The sequence below is a fragment of the Lepus europaeus genome, chromosome 2, assembly GCF_033115175.1.
Source record: "Lepus europaeus isolate LE1 chromosome 2, mLepTim1.pri, whole genome shotgun sequence".
Taxonomy (NCBI): domain Eukaryota; kingdom Metazoa; phylum Chordata; class Mammalia; order Lagomorpha; family Leporidae; genus Lepus; species Lepus europaeus.
This window is the reverse complement of record NC_084828.1, coordinates 32,301,148-32,327,070: the sequence shown is the minus strand read 5'-3', so window position 1 is coordinate 32,327,070 and position 25,923 is coordinate 32,301,148. Positions and strand designations below refer to the sequence as shown.

The window sequence follows — 25,923 nt, the reverse complement described above, 5'->3', positions numbered from 1 at the left end:
AAAAGTATGCATGCAGAAGCATGAAACAAGACCCCTACCTTACACCTTACACAGAAATCGCCTCAAAATGGATCGAGGACCTAAATATACAACTCGATACCCTCAAATTACTAGAGAACATTGGGAAACTCTGAAAGACATTGGCATAGGCAAAGACTTCTTGGAAAAGACCCAGAAACACAAGCAATCATAGCTAAAATTGACAAATGGGATTACATCAAGCTGAGAAGCTTCTGGGCTGCAAAAGAAATATTCAGCAAAGTAAAGAGGCAACCAATAGAATGGGAAAAAATATTTGCCGACTATGAAACTGTTAAAGGATTGATATTCTGAATCTATAAAGAGCTTAAAGAACAACAAAATGAACGATCCACCTAAGAAATCATTTCCCTTTTTAAATGAGATTATATGAGCTTTAACTTTTGCCATAAGTAGGCCACTTCATATGAGTACATTTTGGATTTTTCCCTCTTGTTAATCTGCCTTTTGTCAGAGTACTCTGGGATCCCCAACCACTGAAGCTAAAGAGGGAAAGGAAAAATTTCTTCCCTGACTGTGGCTAAGCGTTTCATTCTGCAAAAGAAATGAGGCCAGCAGATTTAAAGATAGCAAACAGATGAAGTTACCTGCTGAGGACCAAGGGGCAAATGAGCAGAGGAGAAATTTAGGAATGGCAAAAGGTCAATAGAAACAGAATGTTCTTTGGTTACTATTAAAGCAAGCCTATAGCCTAATAATTACATAAATAAATATGGCAGGATAAGGCTCAGTCACCTAAAATAAATTCTTTACCTCACATAGATCATTGAAAAGAGATGGAATGAGAAGAATTTTATACTATTCAAGCACAATTTGTGCAATAGTTCAATTCTCACCTAATGGCTATATTTAATTACTTTCAAAAATGTAGAATCAGAAAATTTATAACTGCTCCTTATGGTTCTCATGATCATCATGCAATTTTCTCATGTAAAATAGAACTTTGTGATTTTGTACTCAAACAAAATCTGAGATGAAAGTGACCATGATCTTTGGGGAAGATTTATGATACTGGAATGAGAAACCTTAGCCTTCATCTTTATGGTTCATGCATCACTCATTGTAGATGTCTGTGCTTTATGACATACACCTTGCTGGTATGAATCAGCTTTCTAGTATTAGCCTGATACAACTGACACCTCAGGCTTCCAAAGCTGTGAAGTCTAATTCTCTGAAGCAGATGCAATAATTATGACTGAAGGCTACAAAACAGGAGCACTTACATAACCTGTCACTACCATCCCATCCTCACATACACTAATCATAGTGGGTGTGTCTTTCCCTATGTCCAAAAACAAGCCTGCCTACTCACAGGCCAAGAAGCAGCGCTGAGGGCTTTTTCTCTAACAGTTGTTCTTCTAGCCTCACTAGTAAAACCTCTGTGACAAGAGGCGTTATCTTCAGATCAAATTGACGGTGCAGGGGAGTGCACTTGGTGAAGATACCACTTGAGACGCCTGCATCCCGTATGAAGGTTCGAGTCCTGGCTCCACTCTCAATTGCAGCTTTCGGCTAATCTGCACCCTGGTGGGGGGGGGGGCAGTGATGGCTCAAATTCATGGGTTCCTGACACCCATGTGGGAGACCTAGATTGACATTTGAGCTCCTGGCTTTGGCCTGGTCCAGCTCTGTTGCAGGCATTTGGGGGAGTGAACCAGCATAGAAAAGAGCTCTCTTTCTGTCTGTGGGAGTGTCTCTCTCTCTCTCTTTCTCTCTCCTTTCCTTGATAATAAACTTTTTTTTAAAGTTTACTAAAAAATTTACCTTTGTTTCCAAATAAAAACCCTAAACAATAAATGCCCTATTATAACCACTATATAATCAATATTGACCATACATTTCTCAATCTTTCAGGTATGTAGAGAAGTTCAGAGCTTTTTCACCATTCTCTCCATTTATCTTGCCTCATTGCCTATGAAACTTGTTCCATCAATAATCTTGTATTTTTGTCTTATATTTTTGATCCATTGTTCTCTACTCACTTTTCTCCTCAGGCCATAATTATGGTCAAGTCTCTGCGTACTAAAATGATTCACATTTAAGCCTGCTTTATCTTTTAATGTCTGTCTTATCTTCAGTCTTAGGGTCAGAGTAGTCTAAAAAGAGTGTATTCACAATACTCCTATTTTAAACAACTGGCTATTAACTCATTTAAATCTAGCTTCTCCCTTACAGCTACAAAAGTGTGCCAGCTGGGATCACCACAAACTTCTTAGTTGGTAATTTTAGGAAATGCTCTTCAAAATTCCAGTAACTTTATTCCTCTTTATTTATGTTTTGAAATACTTACGTTCCTGAAACTCATTGAGTCTCATTTACATAAAACACTACCAGTTTTCTTTTCATCCTCATCTTTCCTTTCCAAAATCCTATTCTAGGTCTGCTCACCCAGTCACACCTTAAATGTTCATGTTCCTCGTGGTCCTCTCCTTGAATTTTCTTATCTCATTCTGTGTACTTTCCTTGAATGATCTCAATCATCTTCCCAATTTAATCTCACTATGTCCTCGAATTTCACTCTGTGACACTAACTATTCTCCCAACTTCTAGAAAATACACCTGTTTCTTAACAGGTACTTTATTAAGGCTTCTAACTAATCATTTCAAAATGGAACATTTCTCCAAATATCCTCCTTCAGCAGGAATGTAAACTACATCCATTATCCAAAATCCCCTAAGATTTGTCCATTTTAAATCATGAATTTGGGGCCAGTGCTGTGACATAGCTGCCGCCAACTGCAGTGCCTGAGTTCCATATGGGCACCAGTTCAAGTCCTGGCTGCACCATTTGCAATCCGGCTCCCTCCTAATGCACCTGGGAAAGCAGCAAAGGATGGCCCAAGTCCTTGGGCCCCTGAACCCAGGTGGGAGACCTGGATGAAGCTTCTGGCTCCTGACTTCGGCTTGGCCCAGCCCTGGCCATTGCAGTCAGTTGGGGAGTGAACCAGTGGATGAAAGATCTCTCTCTCTCTCTCTCTCGCTCTCGCTCTCTCTATACCTCTATTTCTACCTCTGACACTCTCTGTAACCCTTTGAAATAAATAAATACTTTTTAAAAATCATACATTAATCTTGAATATGTCTCACTCCTCAATCTCCACCATTCTCCTTGAGATCCCTTTTTGAACAACTATGGCAACTTACAATTCTTTCCCTTAGTGACTGACTTCATCCTACTCTCTGCAATGTCTCTTTGCTATCAACAGAAAAAAGCCTAAATTTTTTGCTTAGAAAACATATTCATCCTACTTTTTAATCTCCTACCATTGTCTACTATTTATTTATTCATTCAAGAAATATTTATCATAATTACTTAATATTTATTCATTCAAAGTGGCAGAAATATCATGAATATATCATGGTTACTGAATTTTTGAAATTTAGATCCTACTGGATAGGAAACATAAATAAAGTTTACAAAAGTGGCAAAAACTATGTTTTTGGGGTATACACTTATATGTTCAGCACAAAAGAGCATGTGATAAAAGCAGTGGAGATTTTTCTAGGTAATATACATTAGGAGAAGATTGTTCAACCAGATTATGCTACACAGGAATCTTGAAAGAGCAAGCTTTGGAAATTCCTGTGCTTATATAAACTGGTTACTTGATGTTACTTTTATTCTTGTTGTTTTTCATACTCCCTATTCTGATGCATACTGCCGTTAATTAAAGCATCGCTTCACTCCCACTAAACCATATCAAATATCTCATATTGTATAAATCAATTCTGACTCTTTGAAAGAATAAATTATCCTCTTCTCTCTAACCCAGGACTTGTTCATAACTCTATTCTGCACTTTTGTTGTTTGATGCCTCTGTATTTATTTGGAGGTAGACATTATGAGATTTTTGCATCTATATGTTCTACTCAAAACAAACACCATTTTTATTATCATCTGTTGAATGCTTATAACACACCAAACACTGGGTATACATTGAGTATAATTTTCACAATAAAACTTAAGTGTAGACATCACTATCATGACCCTAAATGACAAAACTGAAAATCACAGAGCACACACTAGCCTAACTCAATAGAGCTGTGAAATTGTGAATCATAGATTCAAAAGTAGGTATCAGACTGATCCAAAGTTTTTATCTCTTTTTTTTCTTTTCAACTTTATATAATAAATATAAATTTCCAAAGTACAACTTTTGAATTATAGCAGCTTTTTCCCCATAACCTCCCTCCCACCTGCAACCATCCTATCTCCCACTCCTTCTCCCATCCCATTCTTTCATGATTGATTTTCAATTATCTTTATATACAGAAGATCAACTTAATATTACTAAGTAAAGATTACAACAGACTGCACCCACAAAGACACAGAAAGTATAGCACTGTTTGAGTAGTAGTTTCACCATTAATTCTCATAGTATAACACACTAAGGGCAGAGGACCTACATGGGGAGTAGGTGCACAGTGACTCCCACTGTTGATTTAACAATTCACAATCTTATTTATGATGTCAGTAATCACTCAAGGCTCTTGTCATGAGCTGCCAAGGCCATGGAATCCTCCTGAGTTCACCAATACCGATCATATTTAGACAAGGTCATAGTCAAAGTGGAAGTTCTCTCCTCCCTTCAGAGAAAGGTACTGCCTTCTTTGAGGGCCCATTTTTTCCGCTGGGGCCTCACTCACAGAGATCTTTCATTTAGGTCATTTTTTTTTTTTTTTTTTTTTTTTTGCCACAATGTCTTGGCTTTACGTACCTGTGAAAATCTCATGGACTTTTAGCCAGATCCAAATGATTTAAGGACTCATTCTGAGGCCAGAGTGCTGCTAAGGGCTTTTGCCATTCTATGAGTCTGCTGTGTATCCTGCTTCCCATGTAGGATCATTGTCTCCTTTTTAATTCTATCAATTATTTGCAGACACTGGTCTTATTTATGTAATCCCTTTGACACCTAATCCTATCTTTTTGATCAATTATGAACTTAAACTGATCACTTTAACAAGTAAGAGGGCATTGGTACATGCCACCATGATGGGACTGAATTGGAATCCCCTGGCACGTTTATACCTCTACCATTAAGGGATAGGTCCAAGTGAGCATGTGCTGAACTGTACATTTCCTCCCTCTCTTATTCTCACTCTTACATTTATCAGGGATCATTTTTCAGTTAAATCTAAATGACTAAGAATAATTGTGTGTTAATCAAAGAGTTCAACCAATGGTATTAAGTAGAACAACAACAACAACAACAACAAAAAACCACTAAAAGGAATAAAATAGTAAGTTGTTCCTCAACAGTCAAGACAAGGGCTGATCAAGTCAAAGTTTCTTATAGTGTCCATTTCACTTCAACAGGTTTCCTTTTAATTGCTCTTTAGTTGTCACCGATCAGGGAGAACATATGATATTTGTGCCTGTGGGACTGGCTTATTTCACTCAGCATGATGTTTTCCAGATTCCTCCATCTTGTTGCAAATGACCGGATTCCATTTTATTTTACTGCTGTATAGTATTCTATAGAGTACATGTCCCATAGTTTTTTATCCAGTCTATTAGTGAGGGGCATTTTGGTTGGCTCCAGGCCTTAGCTATTGTGAATTGAGCTGCAATAAACATTAATGTGCAGACAGCTCTTTCATTTTCCAATTTAATTTCCTTTGGGTAAATTCCAAGGAGTGGGATGGCTGGGTTGTATGGTAGGGCTATATTCAGGTTTCTGAGGAATCTCCAAACTGACTTCCATAGTGGCTTAACCAGTTTGCATTCCAACCTACAGTGGATTAGTGTCCCTTTTTCCCCCACATCCTCTCCAGCATCTATTGTTGGTAGATTTCTGTATGTGAGCCATTCTAACTCGGGTGAGGTGAAACCTCATTGTGGTTTTGATTTGCATGTCCCTGATTGCTAGTGATCTTGAACATTTTTTCATGTGTCTGTTGGCCATTTGGATTTCCTCTTTTGAAAAATGTCTATTGAGGTCCTTGGATCATCTCTTCAGTGGGTTGTTTGTTTTGGTGTCGTGGAGTTTCTTGATTTCTTTGTAGATTCTGGTTATTAATCCTTTATCTGTAGTATAGTTTGCCAATATTTTTTCCCATTCTGTCAGTTGCCTCTTCACTTTCCTGGCTGTTTCTTTTGAAGTACAGAAACTTCTCAATTTGATGTAATCCCAGTTTTGATTTTGGCTTTGACTGCCAGTGCCTCCGGGGTCTATTCCAAGAAGTCTTTGCCTGTGCCTATATCTTGCAGGGTTTCTCCAATGTTCTCTAATAATTTGATGGTGTCAGGAAGTAGATTTAGATCTTTAATCCGTGTTAAGTGGATTTTTGTGTAAGGTAGGGGTCTTGCTTCATGCTTCTGCAAGTCAAAATCCAGTTTTCCCAGCACCATTTGTTGAATAGACTGTCCTTGCTCCAGGAATTGGTTTTAGATCCTTGATCAAATAGAAGTTGGCTGTAGATGTTTACATTGATTTCTGCTGTTTCTATTCTGTTCCATTGGTCTATCCATCTGTTTCTGTACCAGTACCATGCTGTTTTGATAACAACTGCCCTGTAGTATGTCCTGAAATCTGGTATTGTGATGCCTCCGGCTTTGTTTTTGTTGTACAAGATTGCTTTAGCTATTCAACGTCTCCTGTGCCTCCATATGAATTTCAGCATCATTTTTTCCAGATCTGAGAAGAATGTCTTTGGTATTTTGATTGGTATCACATTGAATTTATAAATTGCTTTTGGGAGAATGGACATTTTGATGATATTGATTCTTCCAATCCATGAGCATGGAAGATTTTTCCATTTTTTGGTATCCTCTTCTATTTCTTTAAGATTTTGTAATTCTCATTGTAGAGATCTTTAACGTTCTTGGTTAAGTTTATTCCAAGGTATTTGATTGCTTTTGTGGCTATTGTGAATGGGATTGATCTTAGAAGTTCTTTCTCAGCCATGGCATTCCTGTGTATACAAAAGCTGTTGAATTTTGTGCATTGATTTTATATCCTGCTACTTTGCCAAACTCTTCTAGGAGTTCCAATAGTCTCTTAGTAGAGTTCTTGGGATCCCCTAAATAAAGAATCATATCATCTGCAAAGAGCGATAGTTTGAGTTCTTCCTTCCTAATTTGTATCCATTTAATTTCTTTTTCTTGCCTAATAGCTCTGGCTAAAACTTCCGGAACTACATTGAATAGCAGTAGTGAGAGTGGGCATCCCTGTCTGGTACCAGATCTCAGTGGGAATGCTTCCAACTTTTCCCCATTCAACAGGATGTTGGCCATGGGTTTTTCATAAATTGCTTTGATTGTATTGAGGAATGTTCCTTCTATACCCAATTTGCTTAGAGTTTTCATCATGAAAGGATGTTGTATTTTATCAAATGCTTCCTCTGCATCTATTGAGATAATAATATGGTTTTTCTTCTGGAGTTTGTTAATGTGGTGTATCACATTGATTTGCGAATGTTGAACCATCCCTGCAGACCAGAGATAAATCCCACTTGGTCTGCGTGGATGATCTTTCTGATGTGTTGTTGCATTCGATTGGCCAGAATTCTTTTGAGGATTTTTGTGTCTATGTTCATCAGGGAAATTGGTCTGTAATTCTTTCTCTGCTGTATCTTTTTCAGGCTTAGGGATTAAGTTGATGCTGGCCTCATATAAAGAATTTGGGAGGATTCCCTCTTTTTTGATTGTTCTGAATAGTTTAAGAATTGGAGTTAGTTCTTCTTTAAATGTCTGGTAGAATTCAGCAGTGAATCCATCTGGTCCTTGGCTTTTCCTTGTTGGGAGGGCCTTTATTACTGATTCAATTTCTGACTCGGTTATGGGTCTGTTTAGGTTTCTATGTCCTCATGGTTCAATTTAGGTAGGTTGTATGTGTCCAGGAATCTATCCATTTCTGATAGATTTCCCTGTTTGCTGGCATACAACTCTTTGTAGTAATTTCTGATGACTCTTTTTATTTCTGTGGTGTCTGCTACATTCCCTTTTTCACCTCTGACTTTATTGATTTGGGTCTTTTCTTTTTTTAGTTAGTTGGGCCAATGGGGTGTCAATTTTGTTTATTTTATCAAAAAACAGCTCTTCATTTTGCTGATCTTTTGTAATTTTTTTATTCAATTCTGTTTATTTCTTCTCTGATTTTAATTATTTCTCTTCTGCTACTAGTTTCGGGTCTGGTTTGCTGCAGTTTTTCTAGATCCTTGAGATGCATTGATAGCTCATTTGTTTGGTGCCTTTCCAATTTCTTGATGTAGGCACCTATTGCTATAAACTTCTCTCTTAACACTGCCTTTGCCATATCCAATAAGTTTTGATATGTTGTGTTGTTATCCTCATTTACTTCCAGAAAATTTTTGATTCTCTTTTGATTTCTTCTATGACCCAGTGTTCATTCAGGAGCATGTTGTAAAGTCTCCTTGTGTTTGCATATGCTCTATGAATTCCTGAGTTGCTAATTTCCAGCTTCATTCCACTGTGGTCTGAGAAGATACATGGTAAGATTTCAATTCTTTTCAATTTGCTGAGCCTTACTTTATGGCATAGTATGTGGTCAGTCCTAGAGTAGGTTCCATGTACTGCTGAGAAGAATGTGTATTCTTTAAGTGTAGAATGAAAAGTTCTCTAGATATCTGTTAGACCCATTTGGACTATAGTGTCGATTAAATCTGCTGTTTCCTTGTTGATCATCTGTCTGGTTGATCTGTCTATTACTGAAAGTGGAGTATTGAATTCCCCCAATACTATTGTATTAGAGTCTAAGTCTTCCTTTAAGTCCCTTAACAAATCTTTTAAAGAAACTGGTGCCCTGTAATTAGGTGCATATACATTAATAATCATTGTATCTTCCTGTTGAATTGATCCCTAAATCATTAAATAGTGCTCCTCTTAGTCTCTCTTAACAGTTTTTGTGTTAAAGTTTATTTTGTCTGATACTAAGATGGCTACGCCCCCTCTTTTTTCACTTCTGTTGGCATAGTATATCTTTTTCCAGCCTTTCACTTTCAGTCTGCATGCATCTTTGTTGGAAAGATGTGTTTCTTGTAAGCAGCAAATAGATGGGTTTTGTTCCTTAATCCATTCAGCAAGTCTGTGTCTTTTAACTGGAGAGTTGAGGTCATTAACATTCAATGTGACTATTGATAAGTAGTGACTTTGCCCTCACATTTTCCCAAAGATATTTCTAATATATACTTTGAACTTCCTGTGATCTTTTACTGGGAGATTTTCTTCCTTTACCTTCTTTCATATTGATGGCTGTGCTTCTGTGTGTAATACATCTTTAAGCATCTTTTGCAGGGCTGGACGAGTGGTGACAAATTCTTTCAATTTCTGTTTGCTATGAAAAGTCTTTATTTCACCTTCATTCACAAATGAGAGCTTTGCAGGGTATAATATTCTGGGCTGGCAGTTTTTTTCCCTTAGTACCTGGGCTATATCTCGCCATTCCCTCCTAGCCTGTAGGGTTTCTGATGAGAAGTCTGCTGTGAGTCTAATTGGAGAGCTTCTGAGAGTAATCTGACATTTCTCTCTTGTACATTTTAGAATCTTTTCTTTATGTTTCACTGTGGTGAGTTTGATTACAACATGTTGTGGTGAGGATCTCTTTTGGTCATGTTTATAGGGGTTCTATGTACTTGAATATCTCTTTCCTTCTCCAAACCTGGGAATTTTTCTGCTAGTATCTCACTAAAAAGGCCTTCTAATCCTTTCTCTCTCTCCATGCCTTCAGGAACTCCTAGAACCCAAATGTTGGGTTTTTTAATAGTATCCTGTAGATTCCCAACAATAGTTTTTAGATTTCTAATTTCCTCTTCTTTTCTTTGGTTTGACTATATACTTTCCTGTGCTCTGTCTTCTAAGTCCAATATTCTCTCTTCTGCTTCACTGATTCTGTTTTTAAGGCTCTCAAATGTGTTTTTCATTTGATCTATTGAATTCTTCATTTCATTTTGGTTTTTCTTCAATATCTCAATTTCATGTTCTACTGAATTCCTCATTTCACTTTGATTCCTCCTTAAGATTTCATTTTCACCAGAGAGATTTTCTGTCCTGTCCCGTATGGATTTCTATAGTTCATGCATTTGGTTTTGATAACTTCTAAATGTCCTTATCATAAATTTTTTGAAATCCATATCTTGCATTTCTTCTATCTCATCATCTTCATAATCTTGTATTGGAGTGTCATGTTCATTTGAGAGCCTCATTTATTCCTTGTTCTTGTTTCCTTGTTTTCTGCATTTCTTGTTTGGCATTGTGGAGATATTCTTTGGTTTCTTCATTTTTTTTTCCACTGGTGGCTTTTCTCATTATACTATGACCCTAGATTAAGTGGACTGTCTGCTTTTGGTGAATCTCTAGAGGCTTGTGGTGGGTGTGGCCACAGAGCTCTGTTCAGTTCTTCAGGGTTAAGAGTGTGCCAAAGGTGACACACCCAGGTTTGGTGTGGTAAATCTCTCTATCTCTCTTTTTTTTTTTATTCAGAAGGGAAGTAATTCTGTGCTGCTGAACTCTTCTCCTTGATGGCAATCAGTGCCTGAGTGCTAGCCAAAGTGGGTATAATACTTGTCTGCTCTGTCCCAAGGACCACACAAAGGATCTGTGCAGTCCTCAGTATAAGCTCAGATTCCCCTGCAATGTCTCTCACCACGTAGCCAAGGCCACCTGAATTTGTGGCATCTCCCACAGAGACTACTTGCATCTCAGTCACACCGTAAGTTCTCCCACACACCCTCAGTTTTTTTTTTTTTTTTTTTTATTCATAGTCCTGGTTCATAAGCTCCACACATTCACTAGGTCTTAGTCTCCTGTTATTTCCCCCTACCGGAGTCAGTTTTTTCTGTTTGGCTGAGGGCAGGTGCAGCCCTGAGCTGGTGCAGCTGTTACCTATGTCCAAAATGGTGCCTTCTCTATTGTCTCACTTGCCTTTGTAAGGTGAGTAGAGAGAGAGAATCACGTCCATACTGGTCCCTTTTATTATTTTTTTTCCTCTCCTCTAGTTAGGCTCGTGTACTTTCCACCACGGGGCTTCAAGCCTCATTCCCTCTAGGTTCTTCCTGCTGCTTTTCCGCCAGTGTCTTGGACTACTGCGGTTTTGCCTCACCTCCCTTTCCAGCGCTGGATCACAGAGACTCCCTCAGCAGCTGGGCTCCTGAGTGGTGGGTGCCAATGTTCTTCATGTAGGTCCACTGTGTCCATCTAATTCCAGAAGAGTTTCCTCTGCAGTTTTTTCCCTAACTCTTCCCTGAGACTACAGTATCTCCACTTTTATTAAACTATCTTTTCCTGGACTATCGGTGAGCTCCCTCCCTATTCTGCCATCTTTGATCCCTTGACCTATATCTCTTTAATAAACATTAACGATACCTCAAAAAGTTCCTGGAAAATGAAATTAAAGATAAGTGTACTGGTGCAAAAAAATTTAACTCACATGCATGCAAGTGGTTTCCAAAAAGATCGTGGAAAAAATGTTATGAAAAAAATGCATAGATTTCAAATGTTTTTGTGCCAAACTAAACCAGCTTTAATTTCATTTGCCATAAACTTTTTTGAAGTTCTTTTGTTTAAGCAATGAAGGATTGTTGAAAGGATCAACAGATGAATTAATTAATAAATCAGTGTTTGAGTACATGATCTTCTGGAATTGAACTGATAAAAAATTAGAACCACCTCCACATTTGGTAGATTCTGCTAATATATGAAATAATGCCAAATCTACAACATTTCAGTGAGTCCTTATTGCATATATCCTAATCATCGGTCTTTGTCTGTTTGTATCTTAAACATATCTATCCACCAAATATTGATTTTTAAATAAGAGAATACATGTTATAAGAATTCTAGTGTAAGATAAAATAATACTACAACTAAAAGTTATTAAGTAATAGGGTGCAAAACATAAGAAATTATCCACAGACTAAGAAGTCTTTTTTTTTTTTATTAAACTTTTATTTAATGAATATAAATTTCCAAAGTATAGCTTATGGGTTACAATGGTTTCCCCCCTCCCATAACTTCCCTCCCGCCCGCAACCCTCCCCCCTCCCGCTCCCTCTCCCCTTCCATTCATGTAAAGATTCATTTTCAATTCTCTTTGTATACAGAAGATCAGTTTAGTATATACTAGGTAAAGATTTCAACATTTTGCCCATATAGCAACATCAAGTGAAAAAACTACCATTGGATTACTAATTATAGCATTAAATAGCAATGTACAGCACATTAAAGACAGAGATCCTACATAATTTTTTTTTCAAAATAATTAATTTTCTATGCCATTTCCATTTTAACACCAGGTTGTTTTTTTTTTTTCATTTCCAATTCTCTTTATATACAGAAGATCACTTCAGTATATAATTAGCAAAGACCTCATCAGTCTGCGCCCACACAGAAACGCAAAGTATAAAAATACTGTTTCAGTACCAGTCCTAGCATCACTTGGCTTTAGACGACACATTAGGGACAGATCCCGCATGGGGTGTAAGTACACAGTGACTCCTGTTGCTGACTTAACAATTTGACACTCCTGTTCATGGCGTCAGTAATCTCCCTGGGCTCTAGTCATGAGTTGCCAGGGCTATGGAAGCCTTTAGAGTTCACTGACTTTGATATTGTTCCGATAGGGTCATAGTCAAAGTGGAGGTTCTCTCCTCCCTTCGGAGAAGGGTACCTCCTTCTTTGAAGGCCCCGTTCTTTCCACTGGGATCTCACTCACAGAGATCATTCATTTAGGTCTTTTTTTTTTTTTTCCATGATATCTTGGCTTTCCATGCCTGCTATACTCTCATGGGCTCTTCAGCCAGATCTGAATGCCTTGAGGGCTGATTCTGAGGCCGGAGTGCTGTCTAGGACATCTGCCATCCTATGAGTCTGCTGTGTATCCCACTTCCCATGTTGGATCTTTCTCTCCCTTTTTGATTCTATCAGTTAGTATTAGGAGATACTTGTCTTGTTTGTGTGATCTCTTTGACTCTTAGACCTATCGGAGCTATCAATTGTGAGCTGAAATTGATTACTTGGACTAGTGCGATGGCATTGGTACATGCCATCTTGATGGAATTGTGTTGGAATCCCCTGCACATTTCTGACTCCACCATTTACGGCCAGTCCGATTGAGCATGTTCCTAATTGTTCATTTCCTCCCTCTCTTTTTCCACTCTTAGATTTAACAGGGATCACTTTTCAGTTAAAATTTAAACACCTGAGAATAATTGTGTGTTAATTACTGAGTTCAACCAATAGTACTAGAACAACAACAACAACAACAAATACTAAAAAGGATAGAGTATTACATTGTACATCTAAAGTCAGGACAGGAGCTGATCAGTTCATTGTTGCTTATAGTGTCCATTTCACTTAACAGGTTTTCTCTTTGGCGCTCAGTTGTCACCGATCAGGGAAAACAAATGATATTTCTCTCTTTGGGACTGGCTCAATTCACTCAGCATGATGTTTTCCAGATTGCTCCATCTTGTTGCAAATGACTGGGTTTCATTGTTTCTTACTGCTGTATAGTATTCTATGGAGTACATGTCCCACAATTTCTTTATCCAGTCTACTGTTGATGGGCATTTGGGTTGGTTCCAGGTCTTAGTTATTGTGAATTGAGCTGCAATAAACATTAAGGTGCAGATGGCTTTTTTATTTGCCAAATTAAATTCCTTTGGGTAAATTCCAAGGAGTGGGATGGCTGGGTTGTATGGTAGGGTTATGTTCAGGTTTCTGAGGAATCTCCAGACAGACTTCCATAGTGGCTTAACCAGTTTGCATTCCCACCAACAGTGGGTTAGTGTCCCTTTTTCCCCACATCCTCTCCAGCATCTGTTGTTGGTAGATTTCTGAATGTGAGCTATTCTCACCGGGGTGAGATGGAACCTCATTGTGGTTTTGATTTGCATTTCTCTGATTGCTAGTGATCTTGAACATTTTTTCATGTGTCTGTTGGCCATTTGGATTTCCTCTTTCGAAAAATGTCTATTGAGGTCCTTGGCCCATCTCTTAAGTGGGTTGTTTGTTTTGTTGTTGTGGATTTTCTTGATTTCTTTGTAGATTCTGGTTATCAATCCTTTATCTGTAGTGTAGTTTGCGAATATTTTTTCCCATTCTGTTGGTTGCCTCTTCACTTTCCTGACTGTTTCTTTCGAAGTACAGAAACTTCTCAATTTGATGCAATCCCAAATGTTAATTTTGGTTTTGACTGCCTGTGCTGTTGGAGTATTTTCCAGGAAGTCTTTGCCTGTGCCTATATCTTGCAGGGTTTCTCCAATGCTCTCTAATAATTTGATGGTTTCGGGTCGTAGATTTAAGTCTTTAATCCATGTTGAGTGAATTTTTGTGTAAGGTGATAGGTATGGGTCTTGCTTCAAGCTTCTGCACGTGGAAATCCAATTTTCCCAGCACCATTTATTGAATAGACTGTCCTTATTCCAGGGATTAGATTTGGATCTTTGGTCAAATATAAGTTGGCTGTAGATGTTTGGATTGATTTCTGGTGTTTCTATTCTGTTCCATTGGTCTATCCATCTGTTTCTGTACCAGTACCATGCTGTTTTGATAACAACTGCCCTGTAGTATGTCCTAAAATCAGGTATTGTGATGCCTCCGGCTTTGTTTTTGTTGTACAGGATTGCTTTGGCTATTCGAGGTCTTCTGTGTCTCCATATGAATTTCAGCATCATTTTTTCTAGATCTGAGAAGAAGCTCTTCGGGATCTTGATGGGTATTGCATTGAATGTATAAATTGCTTTTGGGAGGATAGACATTTTGATGATATTGATTCTTCCAATCCATGAGCATGGAAGATTTCTCCATTTTTTGGTATCCTCTTCTATTTCTTTCTGTAAGGTTTTGTAGTTTTCATCATAGAGATCTTTAATGTCCTTGGTTAAGTTTATTCCAAGGTATTTGATTGTTTTTGTAGCTATTGTGAATGGGATTGATTTTAGAAGTTCTTCCTCAGCCGTGGCATTGCCTGTGTATACAAAGGCTGTTGATTTTTGTGCATTGATTTTATATCCTGCTACTTTGCCAAACTCTTCGATGAGTTCCAGCAGTCTCTTAGTAGAGTTCTTTGGGTCCCCTAAATAAAGAATCATATCATCTGCAAAGAGGGATAGTTTGAGTTCGTCCTTCCCGATTTGTATCCCTTTAATTTCTTTTTCTTGCCTAATAGCTCTGGCCAAAACTTCCAGAACTATATTGAATAGCAGTGGTGAGAGAGGGCATCCCTGTCTGGTACCAGATTTCAGTGGAAATGCTTCCAACTTTTCCCCATTCAATAGGATGTTGGCCGTGGGTTTTTCATATATTGCTTTGATTGTATTAAGGAATGTTCCTTCCATGCCCAGTTTGCTTAGAGTTTTCATCATGAAAGGGTGTTGTGTTTTATCAAATGCTTTCTCTGCGTCTATTGAGAGAATCATATGGTTTTTCTTCTGCAGTCTGTTAATGTAGTGTATTACATTGATTGTTTTGCGAATGTTGAACCATCCCTGCATACCAGGGATGAATCCCACTTGGTCTGGGTGGATGATCTTTCTGATGTGTTGTTGCATTCTATTGGCCAGAATTTTATTGAGAATTTTTGCATCTATGTTCATCAGGGATATTGGTCTGTAATTTTCTTTCAATGTTGCGTCTCTTTCTGGCTTAGGAATTAAGGTGATGGTTGCGTCATAGAAAGAATTTGGGAGGATTCCCTCTTTTTCGATTGCTCTGAATAGTTTGAGAAGAATTGGAGTTAGTTCTTCTCTAAATGTCTGGTAGAACTCAGCAGTGAATCCGTCTGGCCCTGGGCTTTTCTTTGTTGGGAGGGCCTTTATTACTGTTTCAATTTCTGTGTCAGTTATTGGTCTGTTTAGGTTTTCTATGTCTTCCTGGCTCAATTTAGGGAGGTTGTATGTGTCCAAGAATCTGTCCATTTCTGATATATTTCCCTGTTTGCTGGCATACAAGTCCTTGTAGTAATTTCTGATGATTCTTTTTATTTCTGTGGCGTCTGTTGTTACGTTTCCCATTTCATCTCTGATCCTATTGATTTGGGTCTTTTCTCTTCTTTTTTTAGTTAGTTGGGCCAATGGGGTGTCAATTTTATTTTTTCAAAAAACCAGCTCCTCGTTTGGCTGATTTTTTGTAATGTTTTTTTGGATTCAATCCTGTTGATTTCTTCTCTGATTTTAATTATTTCTCTTCTCCTACTGGGTTTGGGTTTGGTTTGCTGCAGATTTTCTAGATCCTTGAGATGGCTTGAAAGCTCATCTATTTGGTGCCTTTCCAATTTCTTGATGTAGGCACCTATTGATATAAACTTTCCTCTTAACACTGCTTTTGTTGTATCCCATAGGTTTTGGTATGTTGTGCTGTTATCCTCATTTACTTCCAGAAAATTTTTGATTTCTCTTTTAATTTCTTCTATGACCCATTGTTCATCCAGGAGCATGTTGTTCAATCTCCATGTGTTTGCACGTGCTCTAGGGATTCCTGAGTTGCCAATTTCCAATTTCATTCCTTTGTGGTCTGAGAAGCTGCATGGTATGATTCTAATTCTTTTGAATTTGCTGAGACTTGCTTTATGGCCTAGTATGTGGTCAATCCTAGAGAGGGTTCCATGTACTGCTGAGAAGAATGTAAAGTCCTTAGATGTAGGATGAAATGTTCTGTAGATGTCTGTTAGATCCATTTGGGCTATAGTGTCATTTAAAGCTACTGTCTCCTTGTTGATCTTCTGTACTGTTGATCTGTCTATCTCTGAGAGTGGAGTATTGAAGTCCCCCAGTACTATTGTATTGGGGTCTAAGTCTCCCTTTAAGTCCCTTAACAAGTCTTTTAAATAAGCTGGTGCCCTGTAATTAGGTGCATATACGTTGAGAATCGTTATATCTTCCTGTTGAATGGATCCCTTAATCATTATATAGTGCCCCTCTTTGTCTCTCCTAACAGTCTTTGTGGTAAAGTTTATGTTGTCCGATATTAAGATGGCTACGCCCGCTCTCTTTTCATTTCTGTTGGCATGGTATATCTTTTTCCAGCCTTTCACTCTCAGCCTGTATGGATCATTGTTGGATAGATGGGTTTCTTGTAAGCAGCAAAAGGATGGGTTTTGTTCCTTAACCCAATCGGCCAATCGGTGTCTTTTAACTGGACAGTTCAAGCCATTAACATTCAATGTGACTATTGAGAAGGAGTAACTTTGCCCTGCCATTTGCCAAAGATATTTTCTAATATCTGGTTTGAGATTCCTGTGATCTTTTGCTCTGAGGTTTCTTTCCTTTACTTTCTTTCATATTGGTGACCGTGTTTCTGTGTTTCTGTATGTAACACATCTTTAAGCATCGTTTGCAGGGCTGGACGAGTGGCGACAAATTCTTTCAATTTCTGTTTGCTGTGAAAGGTCTTAATTTCACCTTCATTCACAAATGAGAGCTTTGCAGGATATAATATTCTGGGCTGGCAGTTTTTCTCTCTTAGTACCTGGGCTATATCTCGCCATTCTCTCCTGGCTTGTAGGGTTTCTGATGAGAAATCAGCTGTAAGTCTAATTGGAGATCCTCTGAGAGTAATCTGGCGTTTCTCTCTTGCACATTTTAGGATCTTTTCTTTGTGTTTCACTGTGGTGAGTTTGATTACGACGTGTCGTGGTGAGGATCTCTTTTGATCATGTTTATTAGGGGTTCTCTGAGCTTCCTGTACTAGGATGTCTCTGTCCTTCTCCAAACCTGGGAAATTTTCTGCTAGTATCTCACTAAAAAGGCCTTCTAATCCTTTCTCCCTTTCCATGCCTTCAGGAACTCCTAGAACCCGAATGTTGGGTTTTTTAATAGTATCCTGTAGATTCCTGACAGTATTTTTTAGATTTCTGATTTCTTCTTCTTTTCTTTGATTTGACTGTTTCCTTTCCTGTTCTCTGTCTTCTAATTCCGATATTCTCTCTTCTGCTTCATCCATTCTGTTTTTAAGGCTCTCTAATGTGTTTGCCATTTGATCTATTGAGTTCTTCATTTCATTGATGTTTTTTGCCAGTATCGCAGTTTCCTGTTCCACTAATTTTTTCATTTCATTTTGATTCCTCCTTAATATTTCATTTTCACGGGAGAGATTTTCTATCTTGTCCATTAAGGATTTCTGTAGTTCAAGAATTTGTTTTTGAGAACTTCTTAATGTTCTTATGAAATTTTTGCAATCTGCTTCGTGCATTTGCTCTAACTCTTTATCTTCATAATCTTGCATTGGCGTGTCTTGTTCACTTGGGGGCGTCATAGTGCTATCCTTATCTTTGGTACCTCCGCTTCTATGTTTCTTGCTTGGCATGTTAGAGATAATTTGTGGTGTTTTTGTTTTTGTTTTTGTTTTTGTTTTTTTTCTCTCGTTATACTATGCCTCTAAGTGAGCTGTCTGTTTTGTTGGAGCCTTAGGGGCTGTGATGGGTGTGGCCAGAGAGCTATGCTTGTTTCTTGAGGTTTAAGGCTGTGTAAAGAGCGACTCTCCCAGAATACTTGCTCCTTGCTGGGATGCTCTCTCTCTCTCTCTCTCTCTTTTTTTTTTTTTTTTTTCTTTTGACTCAGTTGGGAGTAGAGTTGAGGGTAGTTGAAATCTAGCCTCTGTGAGTATTCGTTTGATCTACCCCTGGGACCATACACAGACTTTATGCAGCCCTCAATGTGTTCTCCAGTTTCGCTAAAGATACTGAGTTTGGCTGAGCTTTACATATGTAAAATCGCGGTGCTCTTTGTTTTGCTTGGTGAGTGAAGGGAGAGGCCTCTGTTCCCCCTCCCCCCAATGTCTCGGACTTCTCAGGTCTTTGTCTTACCGTCCTCCGTTCCCGCGCTGGCGAGATTCTGTGGCTCTGGCTCCGCTCCCGCAGCTGCCGCTCGGCTTGTCTCGGTTGGTTTTCCACGCGGTGGGTTCCCTGTAAGTCCTGTGTCTCATCCACAAGATCCGGAAGCGTTTCCTCTGCAGTTTTTTTTCTTGAGTCTTTTCCTGAGGCTACAGTAGTTCCACTTTTATGAAAGTTTATTTTCCCAAACTAAGGCACACGTCCTCACTATCCGCCATCTTGGCTCCGCCCCCTGACCAGAAATTTCAAGAAGTCTTTTTTACTAGATAGGTAAAATCTAATAAATAAAATGTAACTACTCAACCCATTAAGTAGAATTTTAAAAGATGGTTTCACTCCTTTTAGATAATTTATATAATACCCTAAACTGTGATTCTTTCCTATGACTTTAGAACCTCCAACCTTCATTACTATAAGATTATATATTTGTTTTGGTGTAATCCACTTAGTTTGTAGTAATTTGTTACAATAGCAATAGGAAAGAGACAAAGTGTCTTATCATACAAAGTGTTACCACAATCTCCAAGTTCATCAATGTCATGGCAGGGGCCTTTCTTTAGTTAGTAAAAGACTAAGATTAAGAGAAACTATCATGGGGCTGGCACTGTGGTGTAGCAGGTAAAGCTGCTGCCCATACTGCCGGCATCCCATATGTGTTTGAGATCTGGCTGCTTCACTTCCAATCCAGCTCTCTACTGTGGCCTGGGAAAGCAGTGGAAGATGGCCCAGGTCCTTGGGCCCCTGCACCCACGTGGAAGACCTGGAAGAAGCTCCTGGCTCCTGGCTTTGGATCGGCCCAGCTCTGGATGTTGCGGCCATTTGAGGAGTGAACCAGTGGATGGAAGACTTCTCTCTCTCTCTGCCACTGCCTTTCTGTAACTCTGCCTCCCAAATAAATAAATAAATCTTTAAAAAAGAGACAGAGAGAGACTATCATTTGAAATATCCCTGGCCCTAAGAGCAAGCGAAGAGGGTACATGGAAATCTCAGACCTATTCATGTATACTTGGATTCTGTTGTGTATACATTAACCAGAAAGTCACATGATACTGCCTACCTGAGAAAGAGCTGGAGAGTAGGAAGAAGTGGATGATACTGAACACTGTTAACGTCTACCTGTCTCATAATGGTGAGTGGGTGAAAACCTTGTCAGTAAACACAAAAAAATGCCTCCCCCCATGTGCTCTAGATTCCCCTTTCAGTTTTGGATCTGCTCTTCCGTGCCAGTCTGTGTTGGGATTTTCTGCTCCTGATATCATCAAAGCCTATATTGTTAGTTACAGAGAGCTCTCAATAGCTGAAATTCTTCACATTTAGATATTATGTAAAGAATATTTATTAATTATTTATATGGTTCTAATTATAGTAAACTGTATATACGAAGAATTTAAGAAATTTGTTTTTCCAATATTGTACGAAACATCAGTTACAGATTCAAATTCCATCAGGCCTTAGCAAATCTTTTATTTCCCTAGTATTTCTGTTTTCTGTCTTATTTGACAGTGCATCTTTTCTCTTTATAGAAGAGAATCACTCACAGACAGTGTGAAACCAGCCCATTAATACCCCAGTGGACACTAACCCCATTAGAGAACACTAGAGATGAATGGTTTAATTGCCTCATGCAAATTTTGTGTAATTTCTTCCTGCGTATTCTCAACATTCTCACTAGACTGTCACATTACAGTATATGTAATTAAATGTAGTGGACACTAAAACTTACATTTAATGAAATATTTACATGGAAGAGAGATGACATTAAGACAATAACAACTGGCCAGTTCTAGCTGTGGTAGGCAGACTTCTAAGACCAGCCCTACTGATTCCCACTTCCTGTATAGATTCACACCATTGTATGACCTCTTTCCCTTCAGCATGGCCTGGATCAAGTGAGGTGCTTCTAAAAACTAGAATAGAGCATACATGATGGCTTATCTCTTCAACCTTGGGTTATAAAAGATTGACTTTCTTCTTACGTACAGATTCTCTCTACCTTCCTAGCACTGAGAAAGCAAGCTGCCATATTGAAGAAGCCATGTTGCAGGGAACAGAGGCTAGTCTCCAGCCAAAGTCAACAAAGAGCTCAGACCCTGATACCAAGAGTCTGCCATGAATTGAATTCTGCCAACAGTCACATGAGTGAGCTTAGAAGTGAACCCAGCCTCAGCTGAGCCTTGAGATGAGAACACAGCACCAAATGGCATGACTATATCCCATGGAGGATCCTCAGCAGAAGATACCTAAACTTCTGCCCTAAAGAAACAGTGAGATACTAAATGTGTGCCATTTTTTTTTATTCAATTCAAGCGAACTTTATTGATTGCACAAGCAGTTCTTGAGTGGTGCCTTGTTTAGAACAGGCATGGTTGTAGGCATTAGGTGAACAGAATGAAGGAGGTCCACACCTACTTGAGGTTGACAGTAAATAGGTAAACAAACACCCAATAGAACTGTAGCTTGCCATGAGCATTTGAAGGAACAGAATAGGTTGCAGTGACAAAGGAGCTCCCTAGAGTGGTCTCCTAAGGACTCTCTGAGGAGATGGCAGTCACAATGAAAAAGAGACAGCCAGGCCAAAGTTGGTATAAAAAGAGTATTTCGGGTAGAATAAAGGGTGTGAGCAAAGGCCCTGGAGTGAATGTGTGTTTTAAGTCAGCTGTGGATAATTGATTACACAGCGATAGACAACTAACACATTAGAGGTTCGGTTTGGTTTGAGATTTTTTTCTCTCTTCATTTTTCATGTTGCTCCAACATGATTGTGTTTTCCTTTCTAATTGGCACAAAGATAGTAAGAAAAAGGAAAATTAAAGTTTTGGAGTAACAGACCCGGATTTTGTTGCAGCAGGTTAACCTGCTCCTTCTTTTCCCCACTGCCACTCACCCCTGCATGCAACAGCAATATCCCATGTCAGAGTGCTGGTTCGAGTCCTGACTGTTCCACTTCCGATCCAGCTCCTGCTAATGCACCTGGGAAAGCACTGGAAGATAGCCCAAGTGCTTGGGTCCCTGCCACCCACTTGGAAGACCTAAATGGAGTTCCTGGTTCCTTGTTTTGGCTAGGTCCAGCCCTGGCCATTGCAGGCATTTGGCGAGTAAACCAGCAGATGAAAACTCCCTCTTTCTCTCTCACTGTGTGTGTGTGTGTGTATGTGTGTGTGTTCCTCTCTTTCTGTGACTCTGCCTTTCTTTTTTTTTTTTTTTTTTTTTTTTTTTTGACAGGCAGAGTGGACAGTGAGAGAGAGAGAGACAGAGAGAAAGGTCTTCCTTTTGCCGTTGGTTCACCCTCCAATGGCCGCCGCGGCTGGCGCGCTGCGGCCGGCGCACCGCGCTGTTCCGATGGCAGGAGCCAGGTGCTTCTCCTGGTCTCCCATGGGGTGCAGAGCCCAAACACTTGGGCTATCCTCCACTGCACTCCCTGGCCACAGCAGAGAGCTGGCCTGGAAGAGGGGCAACCGGGACAGGATCGGTGCCCCGACCGGGACTAGAACCCGGTGTGCCGGCGCCGCAAGGCGGAGGATTAGCCTGTTGAGCCACGGCACCGGCGACTCTGCCTTTCAGATAATTCTTTAGAAAAAATAGTAGGAGCTAGTACTGTGGCTTAGCAGGTGCTGGCGTCCCATATGGGCAACATTTCAAACCCCTGCTGCTTCACATCCAATTCAGCTCCCTGCTAATGAATATAGGAAAGTAGTAGAGGATGGCCCAAGAGCTTTGGCCCCTGCTCCCACGTGGGAGACCCAGATGAAGCTCTTGGCTCCTGGCTTTCAATCTTCCCAGCTCCTGTCATTGTGTCCATTTGGGTAGTGAACCAGCAGATGGAAGATCTCTCTCTCTCTCTCACTCTGCATTTCAGATGAATTAATTAATTTTAAAAAGCAGCATCAGAACTAAGCAATAGTAAAATATAGATTTTAATTTGTTAATTGTGAAGAATACAAATTTGTGAGAGATATTTCTTTTTTAAAGTAGTTTCTCTTGGATCTACTCATTATTATGCCCCTAGGTACTGGTTTGAATTCTAGCTGCTCCACTTCTGATCGAGCTCCCTACTAATGGCCTGGAAAAGCAGTGGAGAATGGCCTAAGTGCTTGGGCCCCTGAACCCATGTGGGAGACATGGAGGAAGCTTCTGGCTCCTGGCCTTAGAGAGGCCCAGCTCCGGCCTCTGTGGCCATTTAGGGAGTGAACCAGAAGATGGAAGATCTCTTTCTCTGTTTCTCCCTCTCTCATTCTAACACTGCCTTTCAAATAAATCAATAATTCTTTTTTAAAAAAATGTTCCTAAGAGGTATTTACAAATTACTACATTTACACATACACAGAAACTAATCTAAAGCTTAGCTTACAGGGACAGTTTCATTCTAAAAGTAGTTATACCTTTAAGTGTAGTATTTTCTTAGCAAGGCCTCTAAGTCATTTCTTCTTCCTAATGAATATCAAAGTTTTAGGGGGAAGAAATAAAAGTAGGAGAAAAACAGAGATTTGAAATCAAGACTTGGAGGCTTTTATTACACTTACCATATGTGTGGAAGAATTGCTCTCTCATTGGAAGACTCAGTGACCTATGACAAGGAACAATGTAATCAAAGATTTATTTATTTGAAAGGCAGAGTTATAAAGAGGCAGAGGCAGAGAGAGAGACAGAAGGGTCTTCCATCTGCTGGTTCACTCCTCAGATGGCCACTACTGCTGGAGTTGAGCCAATCTGAAGCCAGAAGCCAGGAGCTTCTTCTGGGTCTCCCATGTTGGTGCAGGGGCCCAAGGACTTGGGCCATCTTCCACTGCTTTCCCAGGCCACAGCAGGAAGCTGGATCAAAAGTGGAGCAGCTGGGACTAGAACCGGCACCTATATGGGATGCCAGCACTTGCAGGTGTCAGCTCTACCTGCTACACCACAGTGCCAGCCCCCAAAACTATTTTTTTTTACATTTTATTCATAAATCCTTAAATCTTTCCCCTCTCTCGCTCTTACACACACACACACACACACATACACACTAACCTAGGCTGATAGAGGAAGAGAAATCAACTTTCTTCAAAGCTCCTATGGATTTATTGTAGTCAACTAGTGACACTACAACAGTGGCATAAAAGCACACACTCAATAAATTAATGATAATTGGAGTGAATCAATTCCAGTGCCATATGTTTTGAAAACCTAGTTCTTTTATTTATTTATTTATTTTGACAGGCAGAGTGGACAGTGAGAGAGAGACAGAGAGAAAGGTCTTCCTTTGCCATTGGTTCACCCTGCAATGGCCGCCACGGTAGGCGCGCTGCGGTGCACCGCGCTGATCCGATGGCAGGAGCCAGGTGCTTATCCTGGTCTCCCATGTGGGTGCAGGGCCCAAGGATTTGGGCCATCCTCCACTGCACTCCCTGGCCACAGCAGAGAGCTGGCCTAGAAGAGGGGCAACCGGGACAGAATCCGGTGCCCCGACCGGGACTAGAACCCGGTGTGCCGGCGCCGCAAGGCGGAGGATTAGCCTGTTGAGCCACGGCGCTGGCCGAAAACCTAGTTCTTAAAGCCAAATCAGCACCAAGATGAAGAAAAATTCACTTGAGGAGCGTTAATTGTTGCCCATCCCATCTCTAAGAACCTTAAAAAGACTAAAAATATTTACATCGTTAATAAACCACTATATTAGTATATTAAATCATATCAAAACAAGATTTCTGTTGAATTAAAGGAAATCATATTAAACACAAAACCATTAGAACAGCAAACCAGTCTGCATCTACATGCTTCTCAAACCAAATGTCATTCAAATAAGATTCCACAACAGCTATATGGTTTAGATTTAAATTTCCTAATCCATACTTTTACTTTTACATATTTTCTAGAGTAACCTTAACTATGCTTTCAAAGTTTAGGATTTTATTTGCAGTTGGAGTTTTGGAGAAGTCACAAATTAACATTCTGTGGTTGTTACATGTGAACAACAATTTGAATTGCAACTGGAATTCGATTGGAAACCAGTCCAGTCCTCAAGGGACACTTAGGTTTCACAGGGTTAACCCCCTCGAGCAGCAAAAGCCACTACAAATTCAGCACATCAAATGAAGCTTGTCTATTGCCAGAGAGAGTAACTCCATGAGAATGATAATTTCTGTGATGCAGTACGTAGGTTGGCCTTGGCAAATCTTTAAGCTTAACCGTAACACGAATGAAAATAATTCCAGGAAGCATTGTTTAGCACACTATTATTTGGAATTAGCTGGTAAGGGTTGAGAAAATTGTCAATAATTACTTCTGGCTTTTACAAATTTCAAAACTAGTTTCCTCCACTTCAAATCTGGGAAGTTTGGTTGCATTATAAAGTTAGGGGGACTGTTAATCCCAACCTCAATTTCCTGATCCCTAATACGAGAAATCTGGGACAAAGAATCCTTTACCAATCAACTATTGCTTCGAATCAACCACTCTGAACGTAATGTCCAAAGACAATAGCATTTCTTTATTTTCTTTCAGGTGATGTTGGGGCTGAGCAGTTCTGATCACACTTACCTGATGTCAGCTGATCCCACTCACGCCTCTGCTATCAGTTGGCTGGTTAGCTGCAATTAGCTAATTTTGATGACATCACTGGGAGAGCTCAGCTTTCCTTCACTGAACCCCTCTTCCTTTTCTCCTGCAAAAATGTCCTGGCATGTTCTCACGGCAGTGGCAGGGATCTACAAAGGGACACAGAACCGATTCTCAGCCTTCTTGCTTGAGTTCTGCTACAACCTCATTCGACCAAGTTAGGATCAGGGTGAAGATGGTAGGTCACTACCAAAGTGCATGGAACAGAGGCGTGGAAAATGACCTCCATTAGCACAATCACTTTATCACAATTTTTTAGGCCCCTTTTCAGCATGTGAGGGTGCTTCAGAAAGCTAAAGGAAAATGTGTATTATCTTTTAATTTCACTTTCCAGAACTCTTTGAAGTACTTTGTGATTGGTTTAGTATAAGGTTGTTGTGTTTTTCTTAAAAGGACTTCAGCACAAAATATTGAAAATTATACTGAGAGTAAAGAAGGAATATTGAGGGTGAAGAGAGGAAATAGGGAAAAACTATAAGCAACCTCCTGCCACTAAGGCTCCATGTAAT

General features: G+C 39.6%; 1 protein-coding gene across 2 annotated transcripts in view; it reads right to left on the bottom strand.

Moving 5' to 3' along the window:
* Nucleotides 1–25,923, bottom strand: part of SAMSN1 (SAM domain, SH3 domain and nuclear localization signals 1) — a 548,989-nt gene that overhangs the window by 358,934 nt on the left and 164,132 nt on the right. For both annotated transcript variants that reach the window (XM_062206648.1, XM_062206649.1), the window contains exon 2: nt 25,337–25,503. The gene's annotated coding sequence lies outside the window, so the exon portion shown is untranslated. The remainder of the gene's footprint in view (nt 1–25,336; nt 25,504–25,923) is intronic.